The sequence below is a fragment of the Stenella coeruleoalba genome (genome assembly GCF_951394435.1).
Source record: "Stenella coeruleoalba genome assembly, chromosome: 8".
Classification (NCBI taxonomy): domain Eukaryota; kingdom Metazoa; phylum Chordata; class Mammalia; order Artiodactyla; family Delphinidae; genus Stenella; species Stenella coeruleoalba.
Window position 1 is genome coordinate 86,978,656 of NC_137154.1, and position 12,165 is coordinate 86,990,820.

Genomic DNA, 12,165 nt, shown 5'->3' on the forward strand with positions numbered 1-12,165 from the left:
TCCGCAACAAGAGAAGCCACCGCAATAAAAAGCCCACACACCACAATGAAGAATAGCTCCCGCTTGTCACAGCTAGAGAAAACCCGCGCGCAGCAGCAAAGACCCAACATGGCCAAAAATATAATAAATAAAATAAATAAATTTATTTAAAAAAATGGGTTACTCCAACTCAACTACTCAGTGTTGTAGGAATTTAGTAAGAAAATGCCTCAAGTTCTTATCGAAGGATCTACTATGCACAAAGTAGTTAATAAATGGTTGTTTTATTAATTATTGAAATTTTTGCTGCATGCTAATGAGTGGCAACATTCTAGCCTTTCAGATGGATTATTGAATAATGTACTCAAACATCTTGAAAGTATTGCTGTTATCAAGATGCAGCTTATAAACAGTACAGATGTTCACAAATTGGGCATTGGTTAGATCAGCATTTCTCAAAACATGGTCCAGAGATTGCTGAGGGTCTCTTTATGGGGGTCCTCAAGATACTTTCACGGGATGTGGAAGATCAAATTCTCTTCTTAATAATACTAACATTTGTTCTTTATCCTCTCATTTTCTCATGATTTTTCTGGAGGCTATATGACATGTTATATCACAAGAGATTGAATGGAGAAGCAGATACAGGAAATTAGCTGTCTTAACTGAAACTTTAGAGACATTTGCAAAAATGTAAAACGATGTCACTCTCCCCACTAAATTTTTTGAAATACAGTTATTTTTCATAAAATGTTATGTTAACATGTAATTGGTTTATTATTGATATTTTTAATGAATGAATAAAATATTTTAAAATTTCTCAGTTAATTTCTGTTATATAAATTAAAACTTGTACTATTCTCTAATAGGATCATTTGTCTTTGTTTTATGAGCAAGACAAGATTGTGTGGTCCTTCAAGGCAGAGACCAACACTTAAGATTCTTTTGTAACAATTATAGTACCTGACAGGGAGTTCAATATGTTGTAGGCACTAAATAAACACTTGAAAGATGTAAATGTTGCATCTCTCTTTCAGAAGAATTATCCCATTAATTCATTCCCATTCCATGTTAAAACCTTGCAATTTTTTCATTATTGTGTCATGAGGCAGGTCTAGAAGGAGCTAGAGAATTCTTAATATCAAAATATTTAGTTATTCCTGCAGTTTAACAAAACAAAAATAAGCTTCTACAATCAAATATCGATATGTATTACTTAAAAACAAAACTTTCTCACTGATTCATTAGCTGACAGATTTCACACTCTGCGGTGTTAATTGCCTTTTTCATGTCTATTTTTCCATTTGAAACAGAAGTACTAAAGAGAATGCAAGGCAAGACTGAGGCTACCCTGAAGGATTGTTGATTTTCTATATCAACTCCCACGCTCTGATGACTCCTAGAAGATAGAGGAGTGAGACAGAAACCTACTGAGGGCTCAAGTGTATATAATTGTTAGCTGGTTAGGAGGCTGCTGGAGTATCACTGACAGGTGAAGCCCATGCTCTGACAGGGCAGTGGCAGTGGAGATGAGAGGTAGGGCCAGTTTCCAAAGCTGGATTCATGTTTTTGGCTGAGCAACAGAATTTGATGATGGCTGGGTATGAGGGTGGAGGAACAGTTGAGGGAGAAGTACAGATTTCTAAGCTTGGGAGACAGGAGATTGGAAACGCCATCAGCAGAGTCAGCGACAGGAGGCGCAGGTTGAAGCCTGGTGAGGAAGTGATATAATGGACTCAGGTAAGGACAACTCTTGAGCGTTCAGTCTGGGACTTTTGTGCTGCTTAACTTCTTAGACTTTCCTCACCATCAATGGATATTATTCTCCTGCAGACTTGCCTCCACGCTGCTCCCTGAGGGTGGAGAATCTCTCTGATCCCAGCTTCCCTTGATTTTATTTACATGTCTGAGTGTCTACTTTCTCCGTCTTTTAAGACCTGTTAGAAAGATTTCGAATTACTCCCAGCTTCTTCCTATGACACTTTCTTGGAAATCGTATTAGATCATCCATTTGTCCAATTTAGTATATGAACTGAGTGTCCTCTATTTCCATCTATATTCAAAGATTTTAGATTGTGCTTAGATTACGAGCTCCTTGAAGATAGGAAAACTTCCTCTTCTGACAGTTGGTGACAACCAGTGTAAAAGTCTTGAAAGCAGATGAAACCATATTCCAAATCAGGGGAACACTGCACTGATTTTCAGAACCTGGAGCATGGGAATAAACTCTATTTTGTAATGGGTAGAACCCCAGACTGAGTCTCATAATAATCTGATTTATTGCAGTGGCTCCACCCCCAATTAGCTGTGTAAATCACTTAATCTCTCCAGGCCTCAATTCACTCAATTATAAAATTAAGTGTCAAGATAATCATATAAAGCAAGGTGATGTTAATAATAATCATCATAGCTAATATGCATTGATTAGTTACTATACCACAGGCACTGTGCTAGGCATATACATTATCTCACTTCCTTATCAGCAATCCTTTGAAGTAGGTATTGTTATCACTCCCACTTTACAGATGAGAAAACTGAGGCTCGGTGCCCAGGTTCACAAGCTAGTAAGTGTTGCATCTGAATTCAAATGTGGATCTATCAAACTTCCAAGTCTTTGCCCTTATCCACTAAACCACTGCTTTTCTAGGTCCCTACTACTTTCTGAAATTTTCAAAGTTGAAACAACAACCAAAAATTATAATGAACAGGATCATGGTGATTCCTTCCCCCCTTGCCAAAATCAAACTGCTGAAGATCCAAACAGTCTGAAAAGAAAGTGAATAAGGCCAATTCTTGATTTTAGTTAATCCTCCAGCATGTTGGGAACCCAGCCTTGTACTGAGGAAAGATGGGCACTGCCCACATTCCTGTTAGCACTGTGGGGGAGGACAGGGAATTGAGAGGGAGTTTTTTAGGCTCCCTGTGGTGGCGAGCCACCACTGTCCCTGCCTCCAGTTAGAGCTCCTGATTCATACAGAAAAAAGTGTTGTGGACATGATGCAGACATCACAGTGTTGGTGTGAAGCATAGGTGGATGCATTGGTGACTGAGGACTATTGCCCTGGAAACATTACCAAAGTGAGTTTAAGCTAGTGGATGTTGGTAAATGATAATTACTACTGCAGAGGAGTCTAACTTCTGTGTCAAAGCAATAAGTTTGGAAAACTACACCCCTCTTCCCCAAATTAATTCAAGTTCCTGAGCACCTCCTAGGGGCCTCCTAGGGGCCAGTCAGAGTGGTGGGTATTGGGGACAGGAAGCTGAACAAGACATCAAGTGTGACCTCAGGAGCTGTGGGGGAGGGGACAGACACGTCACACATGCTGTGCGCTGAGCACCCTGCTGAGGGAAGCACAGTGCACTGAGAGCACAGAATAGGCTGAGCCCAAAAATAGTTTCAAGGAGGAGTTAAGCTTACAGATGAAGGTCCCTAAATAGAGGCCTAGAGTTCACTTTCCAGACACTCATCACTGAACTAGATTGTAAACCAGCACAGCAATTTTTTTTCGGATTTATTTATTTATTTTTTAACATCTTTATTGGAGTATAATTGTCTAACAATTGTGTGTTAGTTTCTGCTTTATAACAAAGTGAATCAGCTATACATATACATATATCCCCATATCTCCTCCCTCTTGCGTCTCCCTCCCACCCTCCCTATCCCACCCCTCTAGGTGGTCACAAAGCACCGAGCTGATCTCCCTGTGCTATGTGGCTGCTTCCCACGAGCTATCTATGTTACATTTGGTAGTGTATATATGTCCATGCCACTCTCTCACTTCATCCCAGCTTACCCTTCCCACTCCCCGTGTCCTCAGTCCATTCTCTACATCTGCATCTTTATTCCTGTCCTGCCCCTAGGTTCTTCAGAACCTTTTTTTTTTTTAGATTCCATATATATGTCTTAGCATATGGTATTTGTTTTTCTCTTTTTGACTTACTTCACTCTGTATGACAGTCTCTAGGTCCATCCACCTCACTACAAATAACTCAGTTTCATTTCTTTTTATGGCTGAGTAATATTCCATTGTATATACGTGCCACACCTTCTTTATCCATTCACCTGTCGATGAACACTTAGGTTGCTTCCATGTCCTGGCTGTTGTAAATAGAGCTGCAATGAACATTTTGCTACACGACTCTTTTTGAATTATGGTTTCCTCAGGGTGTATGCCCAGTAGTGGAATTGCTGTGTTGTATGGTAGTTCTATTTTTAGTATTTTAAGGAACCTCCATACTGTCCTCCATAGTGGCTGTATCAATTTACATTCCCACTAACAGTGCAAGAGTGTTCCCTTTTCTCCACACACTCTCCAGCATTTATTGTTTGTAGATTTTTTGATGATGGCCATTCTGACTGGTGTGAGATGATACCTCCTTATAGTTTTGATTTGCATTTCTCTAATGATTGGTGAAGTTGAGCATCCTTTCATGTGTTTGTTGGCAATCTGTATATCTTCTTTGGAGAAATGTCTATTTAGATCTTCTGCTCATTTTTGGATTGGGTTGTTTGTTTTCTTGATATTGAGCTGTATGAGCTGCCTGTATATTTTGGAGATTAATCCTTTGTCAGTTGCTTCATTTGCAAATATTTTCTCCAATTCTGATGGTTGTCTTTTTTATGGTTTCCTTTGCTGTGCAAAAGCATTTAAGTTTCATTAGGTCCCATTTGTTTATTTTTGTTTCCATTTCTCTAGGAGGTGGGTCAAAAAGGATCTTGCTGTGATATATGTCATAGAGTGTTCTATGTTTTCCTCTAAGAGTTTTATAGTGTCTGGCCTTACATTTAGGTCTTTAATCCATTTTGAGTTTATTTTTGTGTATGGTGTTAGGGAGTGTTCTAATTTCATTCTTTTACATGTAGCTGTCCAGTTTTCCCAGCACCACTTATTGTAGAGGCTGTCTTTTCTCCATTGTATATTCTTTCCTCCTTTATCAAAGATAAGGTGACCTTATGTGTGTGGGTTTATCTCTAGGCTTTCTATTCTGTTCCATTAATCTATATTTCTGTGTTTTCCAGCACAGCAATTTTTATGCTGCTCTATAAAAGAGAGGTTGATGGATAGACAGAGGTAGCTGGGAATTGAAAAATATGCCATCAAACCAGAGCAGACCCTCTAGGGTCTTATGAGTATCTGTTGAAGACTTTCTATTAAGAACCATGTATTTTCAGAAATTAGGTCACAAACATGTATGACAAGACTTTTTTCATAAATGACAAGACAAGACTTTTGATATAACAAGACTGTAGAAATGGAATTCACCATTGTACTACCTTGGACCTGTTATTCTATCTGCTATAAGATGTACCAAGTCTAAGAGAGTTCCAGGTAAGCCTGATGGCTCCCCTCTGCAAATCAAATAGGGACCCCGGCTAATGAGATTCCACCATCTTCAATACATAGTGCCCAACATTGTCTTGGGCATGGACATCTGGCCAGGGTAAGGAGAAAGAGCATGGAGGATCTTATATAAGAGGATTTTACAGGATAGGCTGACCAGGAAGTGGTAAAAATCACCTCTGGTCACATTTAGTCTCTGGGCTACTACTAAGTGGCCAAGAGCATCTGAGAAAGGCAATCCAGCTGTGAGCCCAGGAAGAAGAAATGGTTTAGTGAACAGCAAATAGTTTGTACCACAACAATGAATGGGGATTGGCAGACTAAGCCGTAGAGCCTTTTGAAGATCCACCTAGAAAGAAGAAGAATTTGGAAGGAAACGAACAAGATAATAACCTTTATTGATGGTTTAGGTTCTTCTCCACCTCTCCCAGGGAATAAGGCTGAGTCACAAAGCAGCAAACACCTCCACATTTTGCAAGCGGATTTTGTAGACTGAAATCTGCAGGAAATCTGTATGTCTATATGCAATTTATACCTCTGGTGTAACCTATGCATACTTTATAGTATATTCTGATTATTATATTTCTTATGACATCATGTTCAAATGTCACCCATCTCTTAATGATAATAATAATAATAAATTGCTAGTACATGGAGTCTAACTGAGTCTTGTCAACAAAACTATCAAGTAACTACTATTATTATAAGAATTTTGCAGATGAGGAAATTGAGGCTTAGAGTGGTTGACTTATGAGCAGTTAATATAAATCAGTAAATGTTACTCCCCTGCTTAAAAATTTAGTGGCCTCCCATTGAGATTAAATAATTTAACCTCCTTACTTAGGCCTTCATGTCCTCTATAATATGGCCCAGCTTATTTCTCTTTTTTCTTCCCCTCCTTCACTATGCTGTAGTTTTGGGGGCCTTCTTTTTGTTTCAAACCCAAAATTAGTCTTTTCTTAGAGCCTCTGGACTTTCTATTTCCCTGGTCCCAGGTGCTCTAATGTCTAGATAGTTTTTGTCAATCAGGTTGCAGATAAAATCTCATCTCTTGGAAGAGCCCTTTCCTGGCCATCCTATTTAAATTAGTATTTTCCTCCTCAGAGTCATTCTCTGTCTCCTTTCCCTGTATCATCTTCTTCATGGAGCTTGTCATTCTCTGGATTTATTTTACTAATGCACTCTATTTGTAGTTTCCTCCTCTAGGTTGTAAACTCTACAAGAGCGATGTCCATGGCTGTTTTGCTCTTGGCTGTGCTCCCAGAGTCTAGAACAGTATGTAGCACAGAGGACAGAGTAAATTTTGTTGAGTGAATGAATAAAAGAGTAACTTGACCCAAGTTACAAGATCAGCAAGAGCTGCTATTCAAACTTAGCTCTTTCTGATAACCCAAAGCAGCTTGTAACCATCTACTATTATGTCCAGTAGGCACTCAGAAACACTGTTGACTGGACCCAGCAGCAATGTTCCCAGAGACAAAAGACAAGGACTTGATAGATCTCAACTCCCATTAGTGACCTCAGGTCAGGATGCCCCATTGCGTGCTCTGTCAATTGTGACAAGCTCCACAACCCTCTAAGTCTGAGCTTCTCTGTCTATAAAAAGTGATAAAGTACCACTTATAGTTTTTGTGAGACTTAAATGAGATAAGCATATGAAAACTTCATTGAAGACTCTCAAACATGATATGAACGTTTGTTTTTGTCAGAAAGAAAAATAAAAATACACATTTTCTTCCTCAGTCCTTTCTGTGCTGTGTTTTTTTCCAATTTTTTTCTTCCAATTTTATTGAGATATAATTGACATACAGCACTGTATAAGTTTAAGGTGTACAGCATAATGATTTGACTTATACACATCGTGAAATGATGACCACAATAAGTTAAGTGAACATCCATCATCTCATGAATACAAAAATTAAAGAAATAGAAAAAGGTTTTTTCTTTGTGATGAGAACTCTTAGGATTTACTCTCTGAACAACTTTCATACATAGCATTAATTATATCTATCATGTTGTACGTGACATCTCTAGTACTTATCTTTTAACTGGAAGTTTGTACCTTTTGACCACCTTCATCCAATGTCCCCTTTCCCCACCCCCTGCCTCTGGTGACCATAAATCTGATCTATTTTTCTATGAGTATGTTTGTTTGTTTGCTTTTGAAGTATAATTAACCTATAATACTATATTAGCTCCTTTTACACTACATAGAGATTTGATATTTCTATATATTTAAAAATGATCACCATAGTAAGTCTAGTTACCATCTGTCACCATACAAAGATATTACATAATTAAAATATTACATAGTTATTGACTATATTCCCCACACTGTACATTTCATTCCTGTGAATTGCTTATTTTGTAACTGAAAGTTTGTACCTCTTAATCTCCCTCACCTATTTCTTTCCTACCCCCAAACTCCTCCCCTCTGGCAACCACCTATTTGTACTCTGTATCTATGACTCTGTTACTGTTAATTATATTTATTCATTTGTCTTATTTTTCAGATTCCACATATAAGTGAAAAGATACAGTATTTGTCTTTCTCTGTCTGACTTACTTCACTTAGCGTAATACCCTCTAGGTCCATCCATGTTGTTGCAAATGGCAATTTGATTCTTTTATATGGCTGAGTAATATTCCAATATATATCACATTTTCTTTATCCATTTATCTATTGATGGGGATTTAGGTTGCTTTCATATCTTGGCTATTTAAAATAATGCTTCTATGAACAATGGGGTGTACATATCTTTTCAAATTAGTGTTTGTGTTTTCTTTTGAAAAATACCCAGGAGTGGAATTGCTGGATCATACAGTAGTTCTATTTTTAATTTTTTTGAGGAATCCCATACTGTTTTCCATAGTGACTGCACCAATTTACCAGTTTCCACCGACAGTGCACGAAGGGTCCCTTTTCTTTACATCCTTGCCAATACTTACTATTTATTGTCTTTTTGATAATCACCATTCTGACAGGTGTGAGGTGATATCTCATTGTGGCTTTAATTCACATTTCTCTGATGATTAGTGATGTTGAGCATCTTTTCATGTACCTGTTGACCATTAGTATGTCTTCTTTGGAAAAATGTCTATTCAGGTCTTCTGCCATTATTTAATCAGGTTGTTTTTTCTAATTTGAGTTGTATGAGTTAGTTTTATATTTTAGATATTAACCCCTTATTGATACATCATTTACAAATACCTTCTCCCATGCAGTAGGTAACCTTTTCATTTTGTTGGTAGTTTCCTTTGTTGTGCACAAGCTTTTTAGTTTGACGTAGTCCCATTTATCTATTTTTTCTTTTGTTTCCTTTGCCTAAGGAGACATATCCAAAAAATACTGCTAAGGTCCATGTCAAAGAGCTTACTGCCTATGTTTTCTTCTAGAAATTTTATGGTTTGGGGTCTTACATTTAAGTCTCTAATACATTTTGAGTTTATTTTTTGTATATGGTGTGAGAAAGCAGTCAGTTTGATTCTTTTGCATGTAACTGTCCAGTTTTCCCAATACCACTTATTGAAGAGGCTGTCTTTTCCTCATTGTACATTCTTGCCTCCTTTGTCATAGATTAATTGACCATGTAAGTGTGGGTTTATTTCTGGGCTCTCTATTCAGTTTCATTGATCTATGATTCTGTTTGGGGGCCAATACCATACTGTTTTGATTAGTGTAGCTTTATAGTATAGGTTGAAATCCATAAGTGTGATACTTCCAGCTTTGTTCTTTTGTTTGTTTGCTTGTTTTATTTTACTTTTTTGCAGCTTTGTTCTTTTATCTCAAGATTGCTTTGGATATTTGGGGTTGGCCTGTGGTTCCATATAAATTTTAGCTCTGTGAAAAATGTCATCAGTATTTTGATAGGGATTGCACTGAATCTGTAGATTGCCTTGGGTAGTATGGTCATTTTAACACTATTAATTCTTCCAATTCATGAGCACAGTATATCTTTCCATCTGCTTGTGTCATTTCCAGTTTCTTTCATCAGTGTCTTATAGTTTTCCAAGTTCAGGTCTTTTACATCCTTAGTTAGATTTATTTCCAAATACTTTATTCTTTTTGATGGGATTATAAATGGAATTGTTTTATTACTTTCTTTTTCTGATAGTTCATTGTTAGTGTACAGAAATGCAAGATATCTCTGTATGTTAATTTTGTGTCTTGCAACTTTACCAAATTCAGTGATTAGTTCTAGTTGTTTTTTGGTGGCATCTTTACGATTTTCTCTGTATAGTATCATGTCATCTGCAGGCAGTGACAATTTTACTTCCTTCCCTCCAATTTGAATTCCTTTTATTTCTTTTTCTTTTGTGATTGTTGTGGCTAGGACTTCCAATACTATGTTGAATAAAAGTGGTGTAAGCGGGTGTCCTTGTCTTGTTCCTGATCTTAGAGGAAATGCTTTCAGCTTTTCACCGTTGAGTTTGATGTTTGCTATGGGCTTGTCATATATGTGCTTTATTATGTTATGTTCCCTTTATACTCACTTTGTTGAGAGTTTTTATCATACATAGATTTTGAATTTTGTCAAAAGATTTTTCTGTATCTATTGGCCTGATCATGTTTTTTATTCTTCAATTTGTTAAAGGGAGCTGGGTGCTGGAAAGAGGGGTTTGGCATGCAGACCCAGGGATAGGACAGCTCTTGACTGTGAAAAGACAGCCTGAAGGGACAGGAGCAAGGGACGCCACAACTGGGAAGGCCTATGGAAAAAGCCTGAGACACCATAGCATCATGGCCGAGTGGCGTGCAAGGGGCAGAACCACCATTATTATACCCCTTCCCCACCTGCCAGCTTCTTCTGCCTCAGCAGGCATTGGCAGGAGCTCCTACCTGAGCAGGCCCCCCCCCCCTCGGGCCAGGGTCACCTCCTCCTGTGTAGGCTCCAGGGTCCTGAGTGCTGCCCACCCTAAAACCCCTTGAGAATCAGCCCTGGGTGCCCCTGCCTGAGACAAGAGTCCACTGAAGATGGCAGGGTCGGAGGGCTAAAGCATGTGGTTGGAAAAGCAAATCCAGGGAGAGAAATGCAGTTGGCTGTGCAGATATAATAGAAGGGACAGGAGTGGAGGGATGTGAGGCCAGGAAAGCCCCTAGAGGAAGTGGGGTCTGCCTAGAAAGTGAGGCACCATTGTTGAGAGATGCATGGGGGTGGGCCAACAGTATTCCCATACACCAGCTCCTGCTGCTGCAGGTACTGGGAGTACTCAAGTGTACTCCAAGCAGCTGCTGCTTTTGCTTCCACTCACCTGGGCAAGGATCAGACACCTGAGGTCAGCACATGTGCAGAGGTGGGGTTAAAACCAAAACTGAGTCTGAAGGATGGTGCAACTAAGGAAGAGAGACACAAATCTTTCTATGCAGCAGCACAAGATGTGAATTAAATCCCCAGGATCAGCTGAGTAAACCCTGTATTTGTGGAATACCTGAATACACAACGAGTGTTGCAACATCTGAGACCAGTCTAGCCTTCACAGCACTGGACTTTGTGGGCAAATACACACAGGAATTGGGCCAGATAAGAGTCTGAGCTGGCCCCATGTTGTCCACAGCAGGTCCAGAGACCTATGTAGAGGTGTATATTCTGTTTTATTCACTTTTTTGTTGTTGTTGTTGATGTTGTTTGTGTGCCCCCATATATGCTTTCTTTTTCATTCTTTGTTTTCATTAGTATAATCCTTATCAATTGTTCTCATATTAGAATTCTCCTGTTTGGTTGTCTGATCCCTTGGTTTGTTTTTTTTTTTTCTCTCTCTTTGTGTGTGTGTGTGTGTGTGTGTGTGTGTTGTATTGCTGTTGCTGCTATTTGTTTGCTGCTGTTCTTGCTATTTGCCATGAGCTTTGTTTGTCTGCTTTCTTTTGTTTGTTTGTTTTGTTTTGTTTTGTCTTTCTTTTTTCTTTTCTTTTCTTTATTTTTTGTTGGGCCACACTGTGTAGCTTGTGGGCTCTTGGCTCCCAGACCAGGGGTCGGGCCTGGGTCTCCAGGGTGGGAACATAGACTCCAGGATGCTGGAACACCAGAGAATTCCAGGACCCAGGGAATATTAATCAGTGTGTGTTCCTAAGGGTATCCATATCAACACAAAGACCCAGCCCCACACAACTGCCTGCAGGCTCCAGTGCTAAACACCTCACACCAAACAACCAGAAGATAGGAACACAGCCCCACCCATCAGTAGACAGGCTGCCTAAAATCATACTAAACTCACAGACACCTCAAAACACACCACTTGATGCAGCCCTGCCCATCAGAGGGAAAAGTATCAACTCCACCCAACAGAGCACAGGCACCAGGCCCTCCCCACCAGGAAGGTCACAAAAGCCCCTGGACCAAGCTCATTCATCAGGGGGTGGTCAACAAAAACAATAGGAATTATGACACTGCAGCCTGTGGAAAGAAAAACATAAACACAGTAGGTTAGACAAAATGAAATGACAGAGAAATACACTGCAAACAAAGGAGCAAGGTAAAATCACACAAGACCAAATAAATGGAGGAAATAGGCAAGGTATCTGAAAAAGAATTCAGAGTAATGATTATAAAGATGATCTAAGATCTAGGAAATATAATGGAGAAAATACAAGAAAAGATTAACAAGGACCTAGAAGAACTAAAGAACAAACAATCAGTGATGAACAACACAATAACTGAAATGGAAAATACACAAGAAGGAATCAACAGCAGAATGACTGAGGCAGAAGAACAAATAAGTGAACTGGAAGATAGAATGTTGGAAATAACTGCCAAGGAACAGAATAAAGAGAAAAGAATGAAAAGAATTGAGGGCAGTCTCAGAGACCTCTGGGACAACATCAAATGCACCAACATTTGAATTATAG